The sequence below is a fragment of the Puma concolor genome, chromosome D1 (assembly GCF_028749965.1).
Source record: "Puma concolor isolate L17-30 chromosome D1, mPumCon1.1.hap2, whole genome shotgun sequence".
Classification (NCBI taxonomy): domain Eukaryota; kingdom Metazoa; phylum Chordata; class Mammalia; order Carnivora; family Felidae; genus Puma; species Puma concolor.
Window position 1 is genome coordinate 43,742,950 of NC_141676.1, and position 25,691 is coordinate 43,768,640.

At 44.0% G+C, this 25,691-nt stretch overlaps 2 long non-coding RNA genes across 2 annotated transcripts in view; one reads left to right on the forward strand and one right to left on the reverse strand.

The window, feature by feature from the left end:
* LOC147576624 (uncharacterized) overlaps window positions 1-25,691 on the forward strand; it is a 153,594-nt gene that overhangs the window by 48,368 nt on the left and 79,535 nt on the right. The window lies entirely within an intron of this gene.
* LOC147576625 (uncharacterized) lies at window positions 9,110-25,386 on the reverse strand. The gene is made up of 4 exons (XR_015241432.1): window positions 25,301-25,386; window positions 16,594-16,624; window positions 13,101-13,255; window positions 9,110-9,587 (listed from the first exon to the last, which is right to left on the reverse strand). It is a non-coding gene; the product is annotated as an uncharacterized LOC147576625 (long non-coding RNA).

Sequence of the window (25,691 nt, forward strand, 5' to 3'; positions counted from 1 at the left end):
CTGCACGTGCCGCTGAGAAAGCTTTCGAGGCCATTATCTCCAGGGGCACAGCAGGAGCCAAAGTGGGTGTCATTAGAGGCCTCTAAAGGGCTGGTCTGCATCCCCCCAGAGATATAAAAAAGGGTTAATTGCGAAGAGGAGCTGACTAGACAAAGGACCAAAGACAAGAAATTGTAAACAGTAGAAAAAAAAGGACACAGTAAAGACAAGATAGCGTGGGAGCAGATCACAGTTCCCCAAACAATCAATGCAGTGGGAAGTTTCTGGGCTCCTCTGTAATTTTGGGAGCCGGGAGGGAAAAGGAGCTTTTAGAACACCATTAAGATAGCAATCTTCAAACTACATCTGGCCCTAAATCCTGGAGAGCCAGACCTGGAAAGAAAGGGGCACCCCCAGACTTCCGGCAGCGTTCTTTCTGTACGCCCCACAGGCTCCCTTATCTCTTCCGGCATTTATGGACAATACTGTAAGTTTTTCATCTTTTGACATCGGCCAACTTAATAAGAGTAATTAACTGTATTGCCTCTCCTGGCTTGCTTGTATGTGACATTTGTAACAGGACCCTTTCTTAGCAACCTCTTCCTACACGGGCCTGGGACAGGCCAACCAGACCCACCACGGCCTGAAGCTGTAGGCTGAGTTAGGTACCGGGACACAGGCCCAGCCCGAAATCGTTACTGGTGTGTGTGCTGTAGGCAAGTCCAAGGTGCAAAGAATACCGCAATCAAAAAAGACGTGGATCTAAATCTCAGCCTTGCTAACTTATTATATCTGTGGGAACTTGGGTAGTCAGAGCCTCTGTTTCCTTCTCTGTAAAATGGGACCAAGAGTAGCTGCCACCAGGGTCTGTGGGATGATACAGTGAGATGGCTTCAAGTCTGAGAGACCCTTTTCACTATGTCACAGCTGTCTTCCCCTGCTTTCAGTGTCCTGGTCACATTCATGGCATTAAGGGAGCTCTTTAAACATGGTGATGATGTTGTTGTCATAGGAATGCGATGACCAGGACAGGGGCACAACCTCGAGCTTAGATTTAGCTCTCAAAGCAGGATATTGTACAAGTGGGCATATTAAAGTCTCCCCAGACACTGTGGGCATATTAAACCAGGAAGTTTTAGAGAGGTCTCTGTCGCTCATCTATCTGGTGAATGTGGCCATTCATAGTCTTGCTTGCTGTTTATATAGGTGGACACCTCTCTCTCTGCGATTTCTCATGGATTGGCCAGATAATTAATTTTATGGCATATGTCATTTACCAGCACCCCTGAGAAATCTGAAATACAAATAAATGCTTTTACCAGAAGTTATATTAAATATTTGACTAAGTGGTTAATAGATATTTAACATTACATGGCAAGGCTAGAGATAAATCTTGGGAATTTCTGGGTGACTTTCAGTCTGTAAAATTTCTTTGTAACCCATGGCCATTTTATTTCCTTTCCTAGGGGCATTCATGCACGCAAGACACCTTTACTCTTTCCCCCATTCTGGGCCTCCACCACAGGCTCTGAGTTTCCCCAGGGGGGCAGGAGTTCCCGACAGCTGTGCCTGAAGTCAGCCTCTCTTTTCTCAGCCAGCATCTCCCACCACACCCACGATGTCCTCTTGTGATGGTCTCAAGTCTGCCCAGTGGCCTGATGTATAGGGGTTGAATGGTGGCCCCCCACAGTTATGCCCACCAAGAACCTGTGGATATGAGCTTATTTGGAAAAGGGGTCTTTGCAGACGTACGTAAGTTAAAAATCTTGAGATAAGATGATCCTTGATTACCTCAGCGGACCCTAAATCCAATGACAAGTGTCCTTACAAGAGTCAGGGGAAGAGAAGACACAGCCAGAAAAGACAGGGAAGGCATGGGAAGACAGAGTCAGAGTTTGGAAGTATGCAGCCACAGGGAATGCTGACAGCCAACAGAGCTGGAAGAGACAAAGAAGGATTCTCTCCTAGAGGCTCCAGAGGGGGGCACTGCCCTGCCAACACCTTGGTTTGGGATGCTCAGAATGTGAAAGCATACATGGTTGTTTTAAGACACCAGTTAGTGATAATTGGTCACGGCAGTCCTAGGACACTAGGACACCAGCCTGGCCTGCTTTCCACCGGGCGCTGGTCTCCTAATCCTCTCTAGCATCGCCCTAGGAGGGTGTTTTATGTGCATACTGGGGTCCCCATCTCCTGTGTCCTTTCTACTCACTTTCAGTTTTCCTCTTTACCTCAGAAAATTGTTCCTCTCGCAATGTTCCTCTGCCCCCCGGTTGTCCCGGTCCACTCTTTTGTCTGTTGTATCCTTACATTCAACTTTATTTCGTTTGCTTTAGCTTTTAATATTCAGGGGGTTCAGACACATGCCTCTGAGCTTCACCTTTTCAAAGGTACCTGTGTTTTGAGGCTGCAGTTAACAGGTGACTCCCCCATCCCTGTGCTATTGGTAGACGGTCCTCTAGAGCAATGGCAGCTTGGCAGGGGGTGTTTCTAGCACCTGCTCACCTAGCTGTGGGGCTCACCAAGCCCAGGGAAGCTTGTCTGGTTAGATTCTGTCTGCCTGTTGGGACCTTGTATTGGCCAGATATTTGAGCCAAATTTGGTCGTTGGCCTGTCACTTCACCCTCTGCTCTCTCTCCCCTCTGGAGTTAGGTATGATAAGCAGGCCTCTGATATTTGCTATCAGCATCCGTAAGCTCTCTTGGTGCCCAAGGGAACAGCCGCACTTCCTCCGGGTCGCTTATGCCATATGTGCTTCCGGCCTTGCGCAGCACTCTCCTCTGCAGTGTCTTCTCTAGCCCATCCATCAAGGCTCATGATGATGATAAATGTTCTCTCGTCCCTCACACCACAACCTTGGGTGAAGAGCTGGCCAGCCACTACCCTTCTGCCTGTTTGCCTCTCTGCCTCTCTCCCTTCTGGGAGAGTCTGTGCCCCACTCCTTGTGATTCTGACAAGGCTGATCAAGAGTCCCAACCTCTTCACCACAGGGAGAGTGCAGATCCCCAGCAGAGCACCTCATACCCCTCGATGACTCTTGCAGGGATTCACTTGTGATCATGGGTTGTTATTATTTAAGCCTGAGCCTCTCCCACCCCCAGGAGAGGCCCTAGTAGAGAATGCTGCCAGCCAAGTAGAAAACGAGAGTGGGGGGGGGGGGTTGATTCTCTGGTGATATACTTGAAGTGTCTGGATTTAGCTGTGTTTGATGCTAACCCACCCCTGGGTTTTTCAGTGATGTGAGCCCCAAAATTCCATCTTTGCTTGATCTAGTGTGACTTACGTTGCTGCTTTTTCAAGCAAAAGTCTTGACCAGTACATCCAACACAGCCAATGTTCTCCTATGGGCCACTTTGGAAGGACACGCTGTATTTGGTCATGGCTATTGCCAAACCTCCCTGCTTCTTACTGGCTGCATTCAGCCGCGATCATGCAGCATTCTTCCTTCATGACATCTCAACCATTGCTGTCCCTTGTTTCATATTGGTCACTTTCAGCCCAGCTTTCAGTCTGGGTGTCCCATCCTTTCCTGCCTCCTGTGCTCTATCTCTGGGCTCTGCTCCATCAGACAGGTCTCTTGGGCAGAGGGATGTCCCTGTGTTGTCACCAATGTCCTTTCTTCCTCAAGCCCAAAAGGAATCCCTTTGGCCTGTGTGATATTTTTGCGTTTTCTAACATGGGACCCACACAGCAGAGACTCCAAGAAAGATTGTGTGCATGATGTAGGAAAGATCACCTTCATCCAGTCCAGTTTCACTGTAAGAATAACAGTGTTGAAAAACAATCTTTAGCAGTCAATGCTGCAATGAATTATGCAGCAAATCATAAGCATCACCCCCAAATATTATGTCTACAGGAAATGGCCTTATGCAGCTAATTGTTAACTGGGAAACTCTTTCATTAATTCAAATGGGTCAACATTTTAAATGATACTGTCATATAAATGCGGTGTGAAGGTTTACGTGCAGATCACTCTAAGGTATCCCCCCTTTTTTTTTTTGGTGAAGCCGACTAATGCTGCATTATGTTTTATTGTGCAATAAAATTATGTGCTAAAATTATGCTCATAAATGTACGCAAATGTAAACCAAGCTATTAGTTATGTTTTCACAGATAAAAGTCATTAGCATAGCTATCAAACTCTTCTCCCATTTGAATAACAGAATTATGTCTGGAGTCTCTGGCTGGCTTGCTGGGGTTCAGTCTCAGGGAGAACCAGCGTAAATCTTGCTGCCTGTCGGGTATGTGGGAGCAAATATTCCGACCTGACTTCCACCCACCGAGGCCAACTCCGCGCCACATCTGCTGGGGTCATGGGCTGAGGAAGGACCCTTTCAGTATCCCCCAGCATCTTACATCCCTGGGAAGTCATTCTTAACACCTCCCCACCTACTTCCTGCTAATTAGACTTATCGAAAAACAATTGCAGATCTTTTGAGATTGCAGGAGGCTGACAGCATCTTTTAGCAAACAGTCTCGGGGAAACAAAGTTTCATGTATAATTCATGAGGTGCGTGGTCATCCTGGTGGGAAATTATCTCCTGACAGACTCTGCGGTGGTGGTGTCCTGTCAGAATGGCCTACAGTGTATAATTAAAACCTGAACAGAACAAATTAATGCTGATTACTTTATAAACACTTTGAAAGCTTGAATTCTGTTCCCTGTCTTGCAAAAAAGAAAACAGATATTTCAGAAATGTGTAGATCTGCCCCCCCCCACCTCACTCATAGTTCTGCTAATAAAAGACCTTGAATAGATATTACAGTTAACATTCTTTGTTGTCCAATTTGCTCCCATGAAACACAACTGCACTAAGTCAGAGGCACCAAACCAAAAAATTTGGCAGGTGCTACATTTCCATGCTGACAGTGTCTCTGCCCCTCTTCTGTAAATGCGTGTTTGTCTGTCGGCCTGGGCTGACAAAAGCTCTAACATTCACAGAATGTGAGTACCGTAAGGGCCCTACCAGGTCAGCGAGACCCACCCCTTGTTTTAGAGACAGGGGAACTGAGACCGCTGGAGGAGGGAGACTGGCCCACGGTCAGGCAGGCAGAGCTATGCTGAGATCCCAAGGTCAAGATGGCCAATCCAGAAGCTCCTTCCAGAACCCTGCATTTGGAGCAACAGCAGCTGCAACATTAAACTAACATTTTTGAACACTGATCAAACACCAGGCACTAGGCAGGCAAATCTCATTGAATTCTCACATCCCTGTGAGGTACATTTCATTATCATCCCCATTTTATGCGTGAGAAACCAAGGCTTGGGGCACCTGGGTGGCTTAGTCAGTTAAGCGTCCAACTTTGGCCCACGTCATGATCTCGCAGTTTGCAGGTTCCAGCCCTGCATTGGGCTCTGTGCTGACAGCTTGGAGCCTGGAGCCTGCTTTGGATTCTGTGTCTCCCTCTCTTCCTCTGCCCCTCCTCCACTCGGGCTCAAAAATAAACATTTTTTAAAAATTAAAAAAAAAAAAGAAAAGAACCCGCGGGTCGATTTAGGTGTTTGCCAAGGTGCCTCAGTTGGTTGAATGAAGGGCCGATGCCTGGGTTGTTTTAACTCTCCCCCCATCATCACAGATGCCAACCTCACCCAGGCCCCCTCCACTTTTACCTGAACTGTGGCCCTGGCTTTCTAAGCGGTCTGTCTCACAGACTCTGACTTTCATCTCTTCTCATCGATTCTCCACATCTCAGCCAGAGCTGGCTTTCAGAAACAGGAAATAGATCATTTTGCCTCTAGCATGAAATAATCAGTTCAGCAAATCTCTATTAAGCTCCTACAGTTCTCCAGGCACAGGGCTAGAGGTGGTGTGTCAGTGACTAAAACAGACATGGTGCTCACTCCTGTGGAGCTTGCTGTTCGGTGGGGGGACAGATGGCAGCCTCCCACTACTCTTGAATCAAGGTCCAGATTCTTTTTTTTTTTTTTTTTAATTTTTTTTTCAACGTTTATTTATTTTTGGGACAGAGAGAGACAGAGCATGAACGGGGGAGGGGCAGAGAGAGGGAGACACAGAATCAGAAACAGGCTCCAGGTTCTGAGCCATCAGCCCAGAGCCTCAAGGTCCAGATTCTTAAACACACTTGAAAAGGCTCGCCAAACCCTGGACCCTGCCTCTTTCTCCAGTTTTACCTTCAGTAGTCCTTCCTGCCCTAGATGAGTTTAGAAAAACAAAGAATTGGGTCTCAGCTGGCTTTCTTTACTGCACAAACCGGTGAGGTGAACTTTTGTCAGTCCAGTCTGACCCACAAGAACCCATAGCTAGAGTTCTCTTTTCATTAATGGAAGTACTATCGCACAACCTATCACATCCCTCCCAGCTGGGGATGGTGTGACTGGGCGAAATAAGCCTAGGACTGAGCCAGGCATGGGTCCAAATTCTAGCTCAGCCTCTTAGCAGCTGGCTGAACTTGGACATGTTAACTTTCTATGAGCCTTAGTTTTTTCATATGAAAAAGGGCGTCTTTTGGTTTGATGTAGTCCCACTTGTTTGTTTTTGCTTTTGTTGCTTTTGTTTCTGGTGTCAGATTAAACAAATCATCCCCAAGATCTATGTCAGAAAACTTTCTGCTTATGTTTTCTTCTAAGAATTTTACGGTTTCAGGTCTTACATGCAAGTGTGCAATCCACTTTGAGTTATTTTTTATGGATGGTGTGAGAAAGTGGGTCTAGTTTCATTCTTCTGCATGTGGCTGTTCATTTTTCCCCGCACCTTTATTGAAGAGACTGTCCTTTCCCCCATTGTATATTCTTGCCTCCTTTATCATATATTAATGGCTATATATGCATGGGTTTATTTCTGGGCTCTCTATTTTGTTCCATTTGTCTATATATGTCTGTTTTTATGCCAATACCATACCTCTTTGATTACTATAGCTTTGTAACATAGTTTGAAATCAGAACATCCCTTTTCATGATTTTCCCCTCTTGACCTTCAGTATGTACACCTGAAGAGGTACAGAAACTGGCTCGCATGCAGTCACTTCCATTTCTGCAGAGGTCAGTGGGAGTGTGGTCTTGTCTGATGTGGTCAACTCCAGTCTCAGGGGGAATTCCATTTTTCACTCAACTGTTTGGCAAGGGGCTGGGCTCTCGCAAAGGCAAGTCTTTGGTTTTTTGCAGTGTTTTCTGATTAGTGATCTCTGAATCTCACAGAATGTAGCAAGGAAATCTGTCTGGCCCATAAGAGGTAGTACCCATGTAGGCAGAGAACTTGAAGGCAAGAAGCACCATGAAGGATGCCTGGGAGTTAGAATATCTTGGGCTCCATTGGTTCTAGGAACAACACCTGCACAGCTAGATTGAGGGGAATAAGGTAGCTCACAGGCTGACTTGCACAGTTGTTCTGGATGTGCATTATACAACTCTAGGATGTTCCATTCATACACTATTCATTGTAGACTTGTATATTTATTTACTTTTCTGGCAGATGGCAGGTAGTAAAATATCTCAATAAAGGAGTGCCTTTTTTGAACTGGTACAAAGTATTCCATAGGCTGGTGATGGTGCCGATCAGATATTGATCCCTGCACCCATCTCCTAACTATAGAACACACTCCCCACCTCTCCTCCTAGCCTGATATGTGGTTGTTCTTCCCCTTAAAGCAATTCCTGACCCTACTGTGGCAGACCTAGTGGGCTGGGCTCAGACCTGCTTAGGGAGAGCCAAGCTCTGCCTGAGGGGAGAGTGGACTCGGGGTCCAAACAGCCTGAGTGAAGTTCCCAACTTCAGGGTTTCAAAAAACTCCTTTCCCTCAGGACAGTCTGGGGAGTAAATGCTAGATGTCAGCGCCAGTTCACCCCCAGCTTCTCCAAGAGTAGGACCTATCTCACTGTACCTTGTAGAATGTGGGGTGAGATATTCATCCCTCTCCTTGGAGCCAGGACTCCTCTTGAATTGCCATCCTCCAGCGATGTGGAAAGAGCCCTGACCAGGGAAGCTGGAACCTGGGTTCTCGTCCCACCACTGCTTCCAATCATGTTCAGTCCACCTCACCTCTCTGAGACTCAGCTTTTATTTTTTTTAATTTACATTCAAGTTAGTTAACATACTGTGTAGTCTTGGCTTCAAGTGTGGAACCTAGTGATTCATCTCTTACATATGACATCCAGTGCTCATCCTGAAAAGTGTCTTCCTTAATGCCCATCACCAATTTATCCCCCACCACCCCCCATTCCAGCAACCTCAGTTTCTTCTCCATAATTAAGAGTGTCTTATGGTTTTATATACAGACATTGATGGCAGAGTAAAGTGTATGGTCTCAAACCATCCCTTCTCTGTTAAATTATATCCCAGGAGCCTGGTGCATTTCTTCACTTTTCTTGGGCTATGTGTTGGAAGCCCACTACTGGCCTGCCTCTTCCTCCTTTGAATTCTCTTTCTGCCTGGCATTACTCCTCTTAGCCTCTGACTTCATGTCAGTGTCTGGGGTAGCAGTGGGGTAGCAGTGAGTTGCTAGGTTGTGTTTGCAGCACAGACAGCCTCTCCTTACATTGCGTCTTCTGCACGGTAATTGATGCTGTCATTTTTACATTTCTTGGCACCAAATCCTTACCAGCACTTTAAGTGAAATCTTTTGATTATTTTATTCCTTTTTTTTCCTTTTAGAAAGTGTGAGATCTTCAACACCCTACCAGCAATATTTAGTGTCAAGACTGTGTCGTTTTAGAGGAGTGTGTGCGCTCATGTGCTTGTTGGGGGTGATGGGAAGAAAGACGCAGAAGGGGCCGAAAGGGTATCTGTTCTCTGTCTTAGCAAAGAGCAAGCAGAGATAGGCACACACTTCAACCCAGGAATGGATATAAGACACCAGGGAGAATTTACTAAGAGAAGGGAATACAGACTTGCACAGTGTGTCTGCATGGAAGGCCTTCAAGCCTTCCTGAATGCCAGCTCCTTGCGAGGCACTATATTGAGGGACTGTGGATCCGGAGAGGAGCAAGGCTCAGAGCCCCTGCCCTCGTGGAACTTACATTGGAGGTTAGGAGAAAGAAATAAACAGATATATGTTTACGACTCTGAGGGAGCAAAGACCTTTTTAAACAAGACTTGAAATTTAAAAGCCGTAGAAGAAAAGATGTACATGAAATCTTTCAAATGAAATTCAAATAAATGATTTGAAGACATCAAAACTTTGAAGTCTGTATAATAAAATACACAAGTAAACAAAATTAATAGTAAGCAAAAGATTACTAGAAAATAGTTGTGACATGTATCACACACAAAGGACTTTTCAACTGTACTGTATAGAATGTCTACAAATCAAATTTAAAAAAACATGGGCAAAGGATATACATTAGTGATCTGTTGCCACATAACGAATTTTCCCCCCAATTTAGTGGCTTAAAACATTTATTATCTCACTGCTTGGGTAGGTCAGGCATGCAGGCATGGCTTCGCTGGGGCTCCTTGCTCAAGATCTTTCCCAGGCTGCAGTGAAGGTGCTGGCTGGGGCTGTAGTCATCTTAAGCTCGACTGGGGAAGGAACCGTTTCCAAGCTCATTCACATGATCGTTGATGAGATTCTGTTCCTCACTGGCTGTTGGCTGGAAGCCATGTGGGCTTCTCCACAAGACAGCTAAATACGTGACATCTTATTTCGTCAGACTGAGGAAGAGCCAGGAAAAGAGAGAGAGAGTGCTAACAAGATGTTAGTCACTGTCTTCTGTAACCTAACATTGGAAATGACAGACTATCATCTTTGTCATTTCTATTCATTAGAAACAAGTCACTGGGACATTAAGGGAAGGAGGTTATATAAAGGCATGAATACCAAGGGATGAGGACCATTGGGGGCCACTTAGAAGTCTGCCTACCACAGGATACAAGTGGGTAGTCCATAGACAGAGAAGTGACCTATAAACTCATGAAAAGATGCTCAGCTTCACTAATCATGAGGAAATGCAAATTAAAATAATAAAGAGGAATCATGCTTTATCCGTCACATTAAGGAAAATTAAATAATGATGACATCTAGTTTTGGTAAGGGTTTGGGGAAACAGGTACTATTATGCAGTCCTGGTAGAAGAGAATATCGATATAAAACGTGAAGATGTGCATAGCTCTTTACCCAAAAAGGGAACTTCTAAGACTCTACTGCAAACAAAACAAAACAAAACAAAACAAAATACAAGTGTACAAAGCCCTGTGTTCAAGAATGCTTGTGGAAATGGTGTCTGTGATAGTGAAAAATGAACCCACAGGCATGCCCATCTGTAAGGATGGTTAAGTAAATTATGAGACATCTAATCCATGGGATTCAAGCCAGAGATGACAAGAATGAGGTAGACGAAAGATCTTCAAAACATATTTTTAAGTAAACAAAACAAATTGCAGAATAGTTAGTGTAATGCCAGGTAAAAACAAAACAAAAGCACACAATACAGCAAAACCATTATTTTTCTATATGCACACGTGTGTGTCTAGATCCCTATTGAGACTATGGAAGGACACAGATCAAAGTGGTTACCTTGGGGGTGCGAGAAGAGTTGGGCAGGAGGAAGGATGGCTAAAGGGGGCTTCTTTTTATCTGTGTAGTCTTAGCTTTTACAATAAGAATGTGTACATGTATTATTTAATTTAAAAGTAACTGAAAAGCATGGGTATTTTTGGAACACACAATTATCATGAGTGGAAATAACATAATCAGAGTAATCTTGGGAATTCAAAGTCCATCCTCCAAGAACAAGAGAACATACGAGGAAAGAAGAAAGTCCAGGGGCTCCTGGGTGGCTCAGTCGGTTAAGCTTCCAACTCTTGGTTTTAGCTCAGGTCATGATCTCACAATCTTGGGATCGAGCTCTGCATTGTTGTTGGCTCTGTGCAGACAGCACGGAGCCTGCTTGGGATTCTCTGTCTTTCCTCTCTCTACTCCTCCCCCACTTGTGCTCTCTCTCTCTCTCTCTCTCTCTCTCTCTCTCTCTCTTTCTCTCTCTCTCTCTCAAAATAAAGAAAGAAGAAAGTCCAATAGACAAACAAAAATAGAGGAAAATCTACTCCCCCACTTCTCTGACATTGTCTCCTTAAAGAAAAATCTGAAACAGTTTGGAAATGTCACAGATCCTAATAGTCTGTGGGCACCATAGCTTGGGATCAGTTAGAGCCTCAGTAAATAATGGTGAGATCAGATGAGTGTTTAAATCCCTTTCTGATCTATAATATCTGCAAGGCTGTCATTTCTGATTAACTGCGGTTAAAATATTAGAATATTTCTGTACTGGTTAGTAAATAGCCACTGTCACATGGACCAGACTCCTCCCCAACCACTCCCTGCACCTGACACTGTGACCTCCCCCTGGACCTGCACCTCCCACAAATCAGCAAGAAAAGAGGAAATGTCTGTCATACCAAGAGCCCAGGACCTTGCTTGACAGGCCAGCATCAGTTCTAATTGGCCAGTGCCAGGCTGTTGTAGTGGTATATGTATATGCTTATAAATATAAAGTTTTAGGTAATTCAGGATGTTTGATGCATGACATGAGGTGATAAGGAAGCCAACCTATGTAGAACATTAAAAGCAGGTACAGCGTTTAGTGTTAATGATAACACCTCTTTCCCTCTCCTTTAGGTCACGATGGTAATGGTAGGAATAGAATTGGATGGAGATTAGAGGAGTTCTTGAAATATTGGGGCCTATGAAATTTTGAAAAAGTGTCCCCTCTCGTTGACTTGGCTTACACATGTCAAGTTGTAGATTCCATGCTCTTAACAACCCATCTTAAGATTTCTTTTTGTGAATCAGGGGCACCTGGGTGGCTCAGTCGGTTGGGCATCTGACTTCAGCTCAGGTCATGATCTCGCGGTCCATGAGTTTGAGCCCTGCATCGGGCTTTGGGCTGACAGCTCAGAGCCTGGAGCCTGTTTCGGATTCTGTGTCTCCCTCTCTCTCTGACCCTCCCCTGCTCATGCTCTGTCTCTCTCTGTCTCAAAAATAAATAAAAACGTTAAAATTTTTTTTTAAAGATTTCTTTTTGTGAATCAGTATAGATAGAATGGCAATACAGCATAGGAGTGCTGTCTGAATGGGCATTGAGTGCCTTGGGAACAAAGACAACAGTATGGATCAGGGAAGGCTTCCTGGAGGAGGTGATGCCTGTGCCTACCTGGCCTTTGGAAGACAAATAAGAAATAACCAGCTGAAGAGAAGGAAGGGTAGGTATTTCAGGCAATGAGAAAGGTGACCAGAAAAGAGGGAGGAAGAGGAGGAGGAGGAGAAAAAAAGAAGGGCGAGAAGGAAAGGAGGAGGAGGAGTGGGAGGGGGAGGAGGGACAGGCGGAGGAGGGGGAGGAGGGGGAGAAGGAGAAGAAGCAGCAGCCTTGAAAGCGAAGTTTAACAAGGCTGGAGAAAAGAGTGTGGACAATGGGCTAGGAGGAAGCTGGCACAGAGGCCAGGACAGATGTAGGAGGAGACCGTGGTGACATAACTAATTCAGGGAGAAATGTGCCTTGCAGGGTCTAAGCAAAAGTGCCACACTTCCCACCTTTTCTATACTGCCTGAAAGTATCTTTCTTTAGTCTTAATTCTTGATTCTCCTTCTCCAAAATCAAACTCTGTGCCTTGCCACCTCTAGCCCCAGGAAACAGATTGACTTTTGCACAAAAGCACTAGCAGAATGGGAATTTTTTTAAGTTTATTTATTTTTGAGAGAGACAGAGAGAGGGAATGGGGGAAGGGCAGAGAGAGAGGGAGAGAGAATCCCAAGCAGGATTCTGTCAGCCCTGCTGACGGCACAGAACTCGAATCCAGGAGCCATGAGACGAGTCAAAACCAAGAGTTGGATGCTTAACCGACTGAGCCACCCAGGCGCCCCAGCAGAATGGGAATCTGCAGCAGCTGTATTTGAGCTTCTCTGGCAAAGATATAAACCATGGCTTCAAGATGACCCACTTGGGATCACAGGCTCTTGGTCCTTGACACCAATGGATAGACAGGAGTCACCTGAGTTAGTCACCACAGGTGAATAACCTGTGGACTGTGGAACTCTAGGTCTGGAAGTGCTGGTCTCAGGGAAGAGAGAGCCCCTGCCCCCACCTCAGGGTTAGAGTCCTGAAGGCCACCCTGTCACCTTCACCTCCTCCGCTCTCTCCTCCCAGTGAAGGTACTGGGATGGGCGGGACTCACCAGGTTCTCAGGAGGCCTGCGGGTTGTGGTTCATGTCTTCTAAGCAGAGTTTGGTGGCGAGAAGTCTGATTTCGTGTCTGCTGGCTACTTTAACGGTTTCTGACATGGGTACCATGGACACGATGTCTGCATCCTCTGAGCCTCAGATTCCTCATCTGCAGTATGAGGAAAACAATAACCATACAGAGTCTTAACCAGTGAAGCCCCCATCACTTCCTGTTACAAAGTGATGGACCAGTGGAAGTCAGCATTCTCACCCAAACCACCAGTCCCCTGGAAGGGAGCTTAGGAGAGGGTGAAGCAAAGAGCAGAAGGTTTCTTCCTAACATCTTGAGGGAGAGAGAGAATGGCTTCCACTACAGGTGTTAAGATTAAAGACCATTCTTGAAGGAGGGAGGACCCAGAGACCTATACTTAGAATGAACGGTAAATTATGACAAGCAGATATGGGAGCGGTAAAGGTGCACACAGAGAGATCATCCTGGCGCTGTCACCAACTAGCTGTGTGACCTTGGACATGTTGCTTAGCATCTCTGGGACTCGGTGTTCTCATCAATAAAATGAGGGGGGATGATATTATCAACTTAAGTTTTGTTGGGTTCAATCTGCATTATTATAAGGATTAAATAAGTTAATACAGGTAAAGTTACCAGATCACTGTTAACTCGATTGCTTTAATTCTTATGAAGCTTCCATGGCCCTGGTGGTTGAATCCTCTGTTTTATCTTTGGGGTAACAATCATCACTAGTTACCCTGACAGTAAGTGGGAGTGGTCATTGGGAGGAACAGTAGTTCTGGGCACAATCTACTTTTCAGAGAAAATATAATAGATTATTGCCATAATAGCATTTGGAGAGAAATTCCTGTCCCAAGTGGGGCCAGTGATTTACTCTGTGGTTATGAGTATATAATGTTACTAATGTAGTGTGTGTGACCCTAGCTCTTCTAAACTTTCATTGTCGGTGGATTTCAGCAATCCCCAGCCTCTCCTAAACGTCTGGAGTGGGGTGAGAGTCGGGGGGTGGGGGCTATCTCTCTTTCCCCCCTGCCGCAGCCCCTCCCTGTAGCACTCTAATGAAATGGCAGCCCTTGGGTGGAAATTCTGAGCTCTCAGGGCCCTCACCCATGGGAGGCTGGCTCAGCCTGCCTGCTTCTTTACTGAATGCAAGACGAGGCAAGAGGCCAAGGCGATTTCCTCTCTTTTACTGCATCATAAAAAAGCATCTCATTCTGCATGTGACACCTCTCGAGTGCTCATGCCCAGGCCATGATTAACAGATAATCTCATAAAGGCCTGTGGTCCAGCTGCCAAGACCCACCTGGGGAGAAAGCAAAGGCCTACAACAGAGACCCTTCCTATAGCCTCAAAGACTTGTTTCCTTAAAGTCACTCTTTTCCCATCTGGGGATAATCTAGGCTCTCCTGCCCCTCGCTGGCTTGGCTCCCTGGCTGCCATTTTGCTCTTTCAAAGGGAAGCTTGCTGCCAAACACCCAGACCCTTCCAAAGAGAGGACGTTATTCTCTGACTAAATTAGAGAAGTATTGAGCTGGAGACTTTGGGAATTGTCCAGTAGCAAAACCCTTTCATTGTAGTGATGGGACAAATGAGGCTCGGAGACATCAAGCGATTACCCCAGGGTCAAACCACAAAGGAATGGTAGAAGTGGACTTGGAATCCAGATCTCCTGACACTCATTTGAAGTAGCCATTGTCTGCATTCCCACAGACCATAACCCAGTACTGTGTCCTGACTGAGTGTTTATTGTGTCTGAGCCATCCAAGAATGGCCTGCTGAGATGGGGCCTGAGCTCCCAGACTGGACTTGGAGCCATCTCAGGAAATCACCGGTGCTCCTTTTTGCCTGTTCAGCTCAGCAAGGACACCCAGGAGGGGACAAGGGGATTCATGACTGGCTGGTGGCAGAGCCCCCCAGCGGGAGCCTGACTCTCTATTAGATCCCAGTGACCAGCACAGGCCACTCCTCTTTCAGCCTACAAGGACCACGGTGCAGAGGAAATAGCATGGGTGTGGGTGTGGAACAGACCTGAGCTCCATTCCTGACACTGCTGCCTTCTAGCTGTGTGACGTTTGGCCATACAATTTGCTCTGAATTACGTTTCAAAAATAAGAGTAAAAATTGCTAGCGCCACAGGCTGTTGTGAGCGTTAAAAGGGATTCTTCGCAGATATGCTGAGTATGGAGCCTGACTATATGTACTCAGTGTGCGGTTCTTGCCATTATTATTGCCATCCCTCCTACTAGACAACATCAGGCAAGTCACAACCTATGTGAACTTCAAGTTCTTCATTTTCTCTAAAATAATGAGACTATTCCTACCCTACAGACTTAACTAAAAGTTTATGGCAAAGCACCTAGTGGGTTCTCCAGTCAGCTTTAATTTCCTTCCTCCCATCTGGCAAGTCCACAGGGGAGTTCTGGTAGACAGAAAGAAAGGGATGTTAACTCAAGGTTAAGGCTTGAGTTCTGTTATTTCCACCATGGGTGCTAAACATCTATACCTGTATCTCTATCTGATGTGTCTCTATCTGTCTCTATATTTCTGTGTCTATCTCCATGACATATATGCTTCTAGTTTTTCTCTTACTTTTTTAAAACAAAGGGAAGTCATTCAATTGTATTTGAAAAAAGAAAAAAGAAAGATATGTTCATGCTCCTTATAAACAATTAATATAATAGAGAAAAGTTTAGGGGCGCCTGGGTGCCTCAGTTGGTCAAGGATCTGACTCTTGGTTTCCAACGAGGTCATGATCTCACAGTTCGTGAGATCGAGCCCCGCATTGAGCTTTGTGCTGACAGCGCAGCACCTGTTTGGGATTCTTTCTCTCCCTCTCTCTTTCTGCCCCTCCCCTGCTGTCTTTCTCTCTCTCTCAAAATAAATTAATAAACTTAAAAAAAATTTAAATAAAGTTTAGAAATGAAAATAGTAAAATAACCCAAATAATAATACTCATAACATATATTGAGAATAAGCAAACATCATCACTGTTGTCTTTGGATTTGTATACATAGATAGAAAAATAAATATCTAAAAAAACTTTAATAAAAATGAAATCATAACTCTAAATACTATTGTAAAATACGAAGTATTACCTTTAACTTTCCTGGAATTTAATAGAAGAAAATATACCAAAGAAAACTGTAGATTATTGAATACATGCTTCTTTACCATAGGGTAGTATTTCATGAAAAATCCTTTCAAGGTCGATGGAAGTGATTATAGAAAGCATCAAGAGATGGCAGTCATCATGTCTTCTGAAACCATGTTTCAATGTTAATAGCAATAACGTTTGGGTGTGGAAGGTAAAGACATTAACACCCTCACACGTTCTCAGCTCCCCTCTCCACACAATTTGGATTTTGTTAGTTATATGATTATTTGTACATTGTTCAGACTTACAGCTCTGTCTGCTCTCTAACTAGAATAGTTCCCATATTTCATGCAACCGTTCAATTCCAGCTCCCATGACTTACCTTGTAGGTAGGGTAAGTGGGGTAGGGGCAGCTAAACCGCAAAAGAGTAAAACATACGGTGTATTAGGAAATCATACATGCTATAGAACAAAAGCAAAAAGTAAAGCAGACAAAGGGAGGTCCAGAATACTGGAGTAGAGTGGAGTGGGCACATATTGCCATAGTAAATAAGGCAGTTAGGGCGAGCTTCATTGAAGATAGTGTTTATTACCACTATAAATATTAACTAGACCTACTGCTTACCACTTCATGGTGTGCACCTTCATGGTGTTTCTGTTCCTAAGTTATTTTTTTCTTTATTTCTTAATTGCCTGAATGTCACTGTCACATAGTTTTGTTCAAGAAGGGGGCCGTATTACTGATTTCTCAGCTTCGAGAAAGTCTATTGCTTTTTATATTTTACAACACTCTTGTGCGGTTGTAACACCTGGGGTACATTTTCTCTCTCTTATTGTGAACACTGTCTTTTGGCCTTAAATGTTGCTGTGGAGAAAGCTGAGGCCAGCTTGATTTTAACCCCTTGAAATGATTTGCTTTTGCTGATTAAATGTTTGAAGTGTCCTTTTTTTTAAACTTACATACCTCTATTTTGAGTTGTCTGTATTAAATTTTCCTGGAACATGGTGTATCTTTCAATTTGCTTTTGCAAGTTTTTAATTTATTTAGATAATTTAAAAAATTTTACCTTTGGGTTTGGAAACTTATTTTTTTTTATTTACTAGGCTTTAAAAAATCTATTAGTTTCCCTGTACTTGTTTTTAATACCGCTGTTTTAATCTACATTTACTGTGATTATCTCAAGCTCCTATCCATCTAATTCATTTTTGGTGAAATATACCTGTTACTTGCTCTAATTTTTTTTTTACATTTATTTATTTTTGAGAGAGAGAGAGAGAGACAGAGACAGAGACAAAGCACAAGCAGGGTAGGGGGTAGAGAGAGGGAGACACAGAATCCGAAGCAGGCTCCAGGCTCCGAGCTGTCAGCACAGAGCCCGACGCGGGGCTCGAACTCACTAACGGTGAGATCATGACCTGAGCCAAAGTCAGACTTCCAACCGACTGAGCCTCCCTGATGCCCCACTTGGTCTAATTTTTATATTAGTTCTGTAGTGATGTGGTTTGTGTCCTCAGTTTGTTTCTCTAGATCCTCCATCTCCTAATTTGTCTTCAACCTCATTATCTTGTCTCTCAGAGCTTCTGTTCCTGAATTTATACTCTTACTAAGATGTTCTATAACCTGAAAGGCTATGAAGATTTCCTTTTGTTCTTTTGTTATGTTTTCTCCTAGGTTGCTTCTTTATCACTCTCCCCTCCTCTTTCCTCCCTTCCTTCCTCTCTCCCTTTCTACCTCCTTCTCTCCTTCCCTTTCTCCTTCCTTTCTTTCCTCCTTCCCTCCTCCCCCTCCTTCTCTCCCTCCCTTCCTCCTAGCCCCCTTCTTCCCTTGTTTCCTCCCTCCGTCCCTTGCTCCTCCCCTTTCTCCCTCCCTCCTTTCTCCCTCCCACCCTCCTCCACCTCACTTTCTTCTTTCACAATGTTTGCATAGCTCTTTCATAAATAAGTGAGAAGTTCTTATGATGCTGTTTCAACTCACCAACATAACATTTGTAGAAGCTCATTATAAAGTGTCTGATTCCACATCCCTGCCTTAGAAAGTACCGCCTGGGGAATACATTTGAATCTATGTTTGTTGCCTAAGACTTTCTGGAAGACACTTAGGGCCTGCACTTCTGACTGTTTCCCCTGCATCCAGTATGGCGGTATGGTAGACTGAGGCAGCGAATTTAGACAGGAGACTCTGAGGGGCATCCTGACTGGCTGGTGGGCTGGGACATGGACCAGTGAGGCTAATGCTACGACTAGAAGCTGTAGGAACCAGAAGAAACTGACTTGAGGGAGCCAGAATCCAACTTTTAGTATCCAAATTGAAAACTTGGAATCAGTATCTACAGTGGCTGAGAGAGCTTATGTTCTGAAGGGAAGCTGGCATTTAGTCCAGGCTCTGTAGCTTGGTGGTTTTATAATCTGGCTCCTCTGCCTTCCCATCTGCACAAGGGTGGTAATGATGGTATCTTTCTCATAGAATTGTTGTGAGGATTAGATGAGGCAATGAATCAACACTTCCCTCAGTGTGGGCAGCTTTCATAAATGCTAGCATTTTCTATCATTATAATAGTGAGACACAGAGGACACAGACTTCTGACAGGCATTGATACCACAGAATATCTGATCAGAAGGCAGCACTTAGCAGCGAAAATATGATCGAAAGTGACACAACGTTTGGTGTCAGGAACAGCACGTAAGGCCTGTGATTAATCGCTCACAATGAGACCCCAGGCTGTGGCTGGGAGGCCTTGGGGCTCACACTCCTTCCTCCAGGATGCTGGCAAGAGGTGAGGGGAAAGGAGGGAAGCATGAGAGCCAGACAGGGTGGCTTGCCACAGTCCAGTGGCTCCCAAAATGTGGTCCCCAGACTAGTGGCATCAGCATCACCTGGGAATTTGTTAGAAATGTGAATTACAGGGGCGCCTGGGTGGCTCAGTCAGTTGAGCGTCCGACTTTGGCTCAGATCGTGATCTCGCAGTTGATAAGTTCGAGCTCCATGTCAGGCTGGGTGCTGACAGCTCAGAGCCTGGAGCCTGCTTCAGATTCTGTGTCTCCCTCTCTCTCTGCCCCTCCCCCACTCATGCTCTGTCTCTCCCTGTCTCAGAAATAAAATAAACATTAAAAAAAAAAGAAGTTGGGGCACCTGGGTGGCTCAGTCAGTTGGACATCTGACTTCAGCTCAGGTCATGATCTCACAGTCCGTGAGTTCGAGCCCCGCATCAGGCTCTGTGCTGACAGCTCAGAGCCTGGAGCCTGCTTTGGATTCTATGTCTCCCTCTCTCTCTGCCCCTCCCCCACTCATGCTCTGTCTCAAAAATAAATAAAACATTAAAAAAAGAAAAGAAATGTAAATTCACAGCTCTGGCTCCACACCTAGTGCATCAGAAACTCCGGAATGGAGACCTGGACATTTGTGCTTGAACTAGTCCTCCCAGTGATTCAGAGGTACTCTTAGGTTTGAGAACCATTCTGACTTCTACTATTGTGCTAGTGTTTGGAGAATGAATGGCCAGGATGGGAAGGCAGTGACCGTAGAGTGCCATGGCCAACATCTTGGAAACTTGAAGTAGGCTGTGACTTTGTGGGCAGAATTAGACTGAGTTGTGCTTGTTAACAACCAATGAGCATTTTAATAGGCATATCATCAGCCTGCATACTTATTCCTCTAAGTATATGTCATTTGTGTATCCTCTACATACATGTGGATACTGCTATGCTTAACCTATTCTTTAGTGAACCATAATTTTGATTATAAAATGGTAAAACATAGAGAAACACTTGAGTCTCATAGTTATGGTAAAACTCTGGAGCTTACATTAAACCAGGGTATCATCTGCCATCTGGTGGCAGCATACCCCACCGACAGGTTCCACAGCAATATCACAAATGAAAGATCTCAGGGAGCTAGGAATTGGGGAAGGGGGAGTACATCTTGGGTCTGAAGAAATTAGAGGAAGATTCCTCCTCATGTCAGCTTATGATGGTTCCCTCTCAGAGAAGTGAGGTGGAATACGGATGTTAGCAGCAGACAGAACTGGGCTAGAGCAACTTTTGGAAAGTTACTTCACATCTTCGAGCCTCAGTTTCCTCATTTTTAAATGGAGGTAAGAGTAAAATAATGCTTCAATTTCCAGATTATTGTGGGGGTCAAATGAGGGAATTGGTTGAAAACAGCTGGACATGTTTGGAAAACTGTTAAGAGCTGCCCAGATGTGAGTTGTTTATTATTTATGTCTGAAATTTGGTCTTTAATTGTGGAATGTAATGTTCTCTGTTGGAAGAATTCTAGATATTAGCAAACAGGTGGAGAAGGTATTTTGGTGTTTGGGTTTGTCTTGAAAAAAAATTTTTGAAGGACTTAGGGCCAAGAGATTCTGCCCTGAGATTACCCCAACTATGATTTAGGAAGGAAAGGGGAATGATCAACTCTACGCCCCAGCAAGGTGGTGGGGCAGGAAGTTGAAGAGCCCCTGGCCATAAGCCATTCAGGTGCCTTTTGTCCTTGTGTCATCTGGACTTGGCAGAAGGAAGGATGGAGAGGAAGACAGAAGGCTGGGTAGAAGTTTGCAGAGACAAAGGTGGGAATGAGGAAAAGGGAGAGAAAGATAAAGACAAGAAGATAGAAGACAGGAAGGGAGCCAGCAACCAAGAGAATAAGAGATAGAAGAAAGAGTCCTTGGGGGGAACCAAGTTAAAAGAAGCTTCAACTAGAGGGAAGAGAAAAGGACATGTGCCCTGGTGCTGTTGCCCTAGAGGGTTCCAGGCCTTTCCAACTGGCAGTACTTTTTTGTGAGTCCACTTTTGCCACTGAGACACTTGTTTCTTCAGGGACCTTGTGTTTTTGTACACGTGAAGTGTTTGGATCCAATGTGCTTAGTGAAAGAGAAGAGTCCTACATCGCTGGAAAAAGAGACCAGATGTCTTTGAAATCATCTAAATTGTCTCTATTTAAAAAAAAAAAAAAAAAAAAGAAGTTACTCTTTCCATTGCTGCCAGATCTGAAAGTCCAATTTGCCAGGATAATATATCCGGTGTGGACAAAGATTTCCAAAGTTGAAGTGTTTGTTGCTTAGCAACCTGGAGGCATGAAGGGGCCATTTGGGCTCTGCCATTGAACCCTTTGGGAGACCAGGCTTCACTCAGCAGCAGGCATGGGCTGAGAAGGAGCCAGGGCTTACTCGGGCCTTGAGCCCACACTGTCCCTCCTCTTGTAGGTTTCTCCCCAGGTACTTGAGGGTAATAAAGTGTAAACAGAGGAGGAAGGGGAAGCAGAAAGAGGCAGAGAGAAAGGGAGCCGCCTAAAGAGAAAGGTCCCAGGCATTGAGTGAGTCTAAAAGAAAATACCAATTGTGCCTATGACTTGATCATTGGCTTTCAGCACACATGCAAATATCTACTATTCCAGTGCTGTGGAACGAGAATACTTTTGTACTTTGAAAATGCTATTTTTACTACTAACTGTAAAGAGAAACTATGTACATTATTATTATTGTGATTGTTATTATTATTATTGCTATTTTCCCTGTCTCAAGTTTCAGTGGAAACCTGCCTACCTACTCATCTGTGCTCTACATGAGGGGTGGGCACTGCAGTAGTTCCTCCAAATCCATTGCCCCTTCTCCTGGTAATTATTCTGGTGTTTGGTCCAGTTTGCACCCTGCCTCTACACAGTTCTAGCAACAGCAAAGAGGTGACTCTATACCTAGGGCCTGTGGCCCAGACCAAAGCTGGTGTGCTCAATCTCGTCTTCTGGCCATAGTTATTTCTTCGGGGACAGGACCGTGACCCCATTCTGACTACAGAGCTACAAGAAGAGAAGTTTGCTGGGGGTTCCCAGAAGAGCTCTTCCTCAGGCATCTGGGGAAATTTCTGGGGGTAACCCTGGTTTTTTCTCTCTGGGTACTTGCAGCCATTTTGGGGACCATAAGAGGGAGACAACCTTAAGATGAATCTGATTCTGGGAAGGGCAGGGTGAAGGGAGAGGAAATAATGAACAATGAAAAAATCCTTGATGGTATACGCTACTGAATCAAACTGTTCCTGAAGCCCAACTTGATCTTCAGTCTCCAATTGTATAAGCCAATAATTGTCCTTTATTGTTTAAGCCAGTTTGAATTGGGTTTTCTGCTACTTAGAATCCAACATTTTTTATTGATGCAGTAACCTTTATTGAGCACCTATTCTATGCCTGTCACTCCATAAAATGCTCTTATATGTGTTATTGTCCCCTAATCCCCATGGTAACCTGACAGGAAAGGTATAACATTCCTATTTTTCAGCTGAAGAAAAACCCCAATTCTAATACTGCAGTGGTTTGTAGTAGAGCTGGGATTTTGATCCAACGTCCTGACTTCAGAGCTCAGGCTCATCCCCAGGCTCAGGTTCTCTGCTGGCAGGCGAGGAGATCTGCTCTCAACAGAGTGGGGAGGGAGAGCAGTAAGGGAAGTCAGAAGTGAGTCCTGAGCTGACAGCATTGACAAAGGCCAAGGCAAAGGCCCGAAGTAGAATCTGCAGTGGGTTCAGATGATCTGGCTGGTTCAGGGTCCTCGTGTGGTAAGCCACCCTCTGACAGCACGTGGCCCCCTCTCTGGCCAGGCCACAGCTTGCTTTTAATACCAGCACCCTGGACACCATGAGGAATAAAGACTTAATGACAACTACTCATCCCTATAAACATTTGCAAAGGCTTGTGAAATTTTATTTTATGTAACTTGTGTTTCCTAATTTAATGGCTTCCTTTCGGTGTCCCTCTTCCAAGTTAAGACATATCAGCAAACTGCTGGAATGACAAGACCATGGGGACGTGATGGTACTAGTTAACATTCAGAGTATTTACTCCATGCCAGCCACTCTTCTGAGAGCCTTCAACATGCAGTTTGTAGGTTATGAGTTAGTGTATTGTCACCCCTCTGTTGTGAGTGTGGACATGGAGGCTTAGAGAGGTTAGATCTCTTCCTGAGGTCACACAGCTACATCCTGTGCTCTCAACCACTACCCTATATTGCCTTTTCATGCAGACAGAATGAGGAAAACCTCTCACCAAGGTTCTTGGCAAACAGGATATAATAAGTCCAGTGACAGATCGAGCATTGCTTGACTCTAAGCACCAGAATAACCCCATTTGGTGTGGAAATGAACCAAGTGTGGCTATAAAGTTGTGAGACTGATATTTTAAAAACACACACACTTTATCATGCATATGACTGCCACACTTTTAGAAGTTATCCCTCACCCCATACTCTCACTTTTGAAAGAAAGAAAACCAGAAAAAAGATTCATATAAATAGCTTTGAAAAAGAAAAATGATGAGAACAGACCAGCACTGCCAGGCCTGCAGTATACTACAAGGCAGTATTAATTAAAACAGCATATGGTCCTGCGGATGAAAATAGACAAATAGATGAGTGGGAAAGGACAGAAAACCCCTCCACACTATTATTTGGTATACAGTAGAAGTAGTATCCCCTATGTGGAGGTTGGGCAGAATGTGGCACCCAGAAACATACTGATTTGGATTCTTTCCTCCTAGCCTATACCACATTAAATTCTGGCTAGATTAAAAAATAAGATGTAAAAAGTGAGTCCACAAAATATCTAAGAGAAAATTTAAGTTCATGATTAGGAAAGGCTGTCCTAAATACTGCACCAACAACCAAAACCATGAACAAATTTGTAGATTTAACTGTATAAAAATTAAATATTTCTGTATAGCAAATATACCACAAAATATACAAAAGACAAAGGTTCCTAGCCTTGACATACAAAGAAGTCTTATAAAATCAGCAAGATAAAATGGAAAACACATAGCAATGTCAAAAAAAAATCAGGTCGGGGCACCTGGGTGGATCGGCTGGTTGAGTATCTGACTCTTGATCTCAGCTCAGGAGACGATCTCACAGTTCGTGAGTTTGAGCCCCGAATTGGGCTCTGCGTTGACAGTGCAGAACCTACTTGGGATTCTCTCTCTCTCCCCCTCTCTCTCTGACCCTCCCCAGCTCATTCTCTCTCTCTCTTTCTCTCTCTCTCACTTTCTCTCTCTCAAAATAAATTTAACTTTAAGGAAATGTCAGGTTGCTTTAACAAATTATTAGTGGAAGCATAAACTCACACATGATGAAATACAATCGTGCAACATGCATCAAAGACCTTAAACATTTGACTCAACAATTCTCCTCCCAGAAATTTATCTTAAGAGAATGACTGACATATACACAGAGACATTTGTGTGAAAGATAGTCATCACAATGTCATTCACGATAATTTTAAAAGGTGAAATTAAGCTAACCATCTGAAGAGAGAATAGGTTAAATAAATGAGGGGGTCTATCCATTCAAAGAGCATTTAACAGTGATTAATGAAGATGGTATACATGTATATTAACTGGCATTGAAACATGTTTTTGATTTGCTGTTAAGTGGAAAAAGGAACTTATAAGTATGTATCAAAATATTGTACTTGTGTATAGATATAACCCTCTTCCTCTAAGAATCCCTAGTAAACTATCTAATTATATATATATACACACACACACACATATATACACACACATATATACATGTATATATATGTATATATGTGTGTATTATATATATAATATCTATGTTTTCTAATATTTTCTAAAATATACATTTCTAGGTAATAAACTTACATACATTAGCAAATTGTTTTGTATATATGAAATATCGCATAATAAAAAGCAAATACTGAGGGTGTGCTTATAAGTAACAAGACTGTTTCTTCCCTTTTTGTGGCCTGAGTGACTTTTGAATTGGCCCAGTAGGTTGCAAGGAAAAGCATGCGCTTTGAGAACCCCAATGACTTGGTTTGAAATTTCACTTATCCTATACTGGTTGTAAGATTATGGGCACACTTCTTAACCTTCTTGAGACTCAGGATTCTCATCTTCAAAATAAGAATAATATCTACTTTGCATGATTATATTATATGCCATACATGCAAATACTTAAGCCCCTATCTCAGTGACTGGTACCTAGAAGAGTGTTAGTAAATTGCAACAACTATTATTCTCCTTTAATTAACACTCAGCTCGAATGCCTCTCTGGATATCTTCAACTGCCTTAGGCGGCTGGTTCTCTACTCACCATTTTTTCATAGCTCTTTGTGGGCACCTGCTATTGCTTACTCTGCATTGACCCACTAGATGTGAGCTCCTGGAAGCCAAAGATCAAATGGGCCCATCTCTGGATCTAGGGGCACATAAATATTTGTTGAATGGATAAAGGAGTAAATGAATAACAACTAAGATCAATGACAGCAAGGCTGAAATAAGTAAACATTTCCCTAAGAGAACAACTTTTGAGGGCTACACTCAATGGTATATATATTATGGTTCATGTTTTAAAATGTTTTTCATTTATTTAGAGAGAAAGAGCATGCATGTAAGCAGGGGAGAGAAGGAGAGAGACAGAGAGAGAGACAAAGAGAGAATCCCACGTAGGCTCCATGTTCTAGAGCCTGACGCGGGGCTGGATC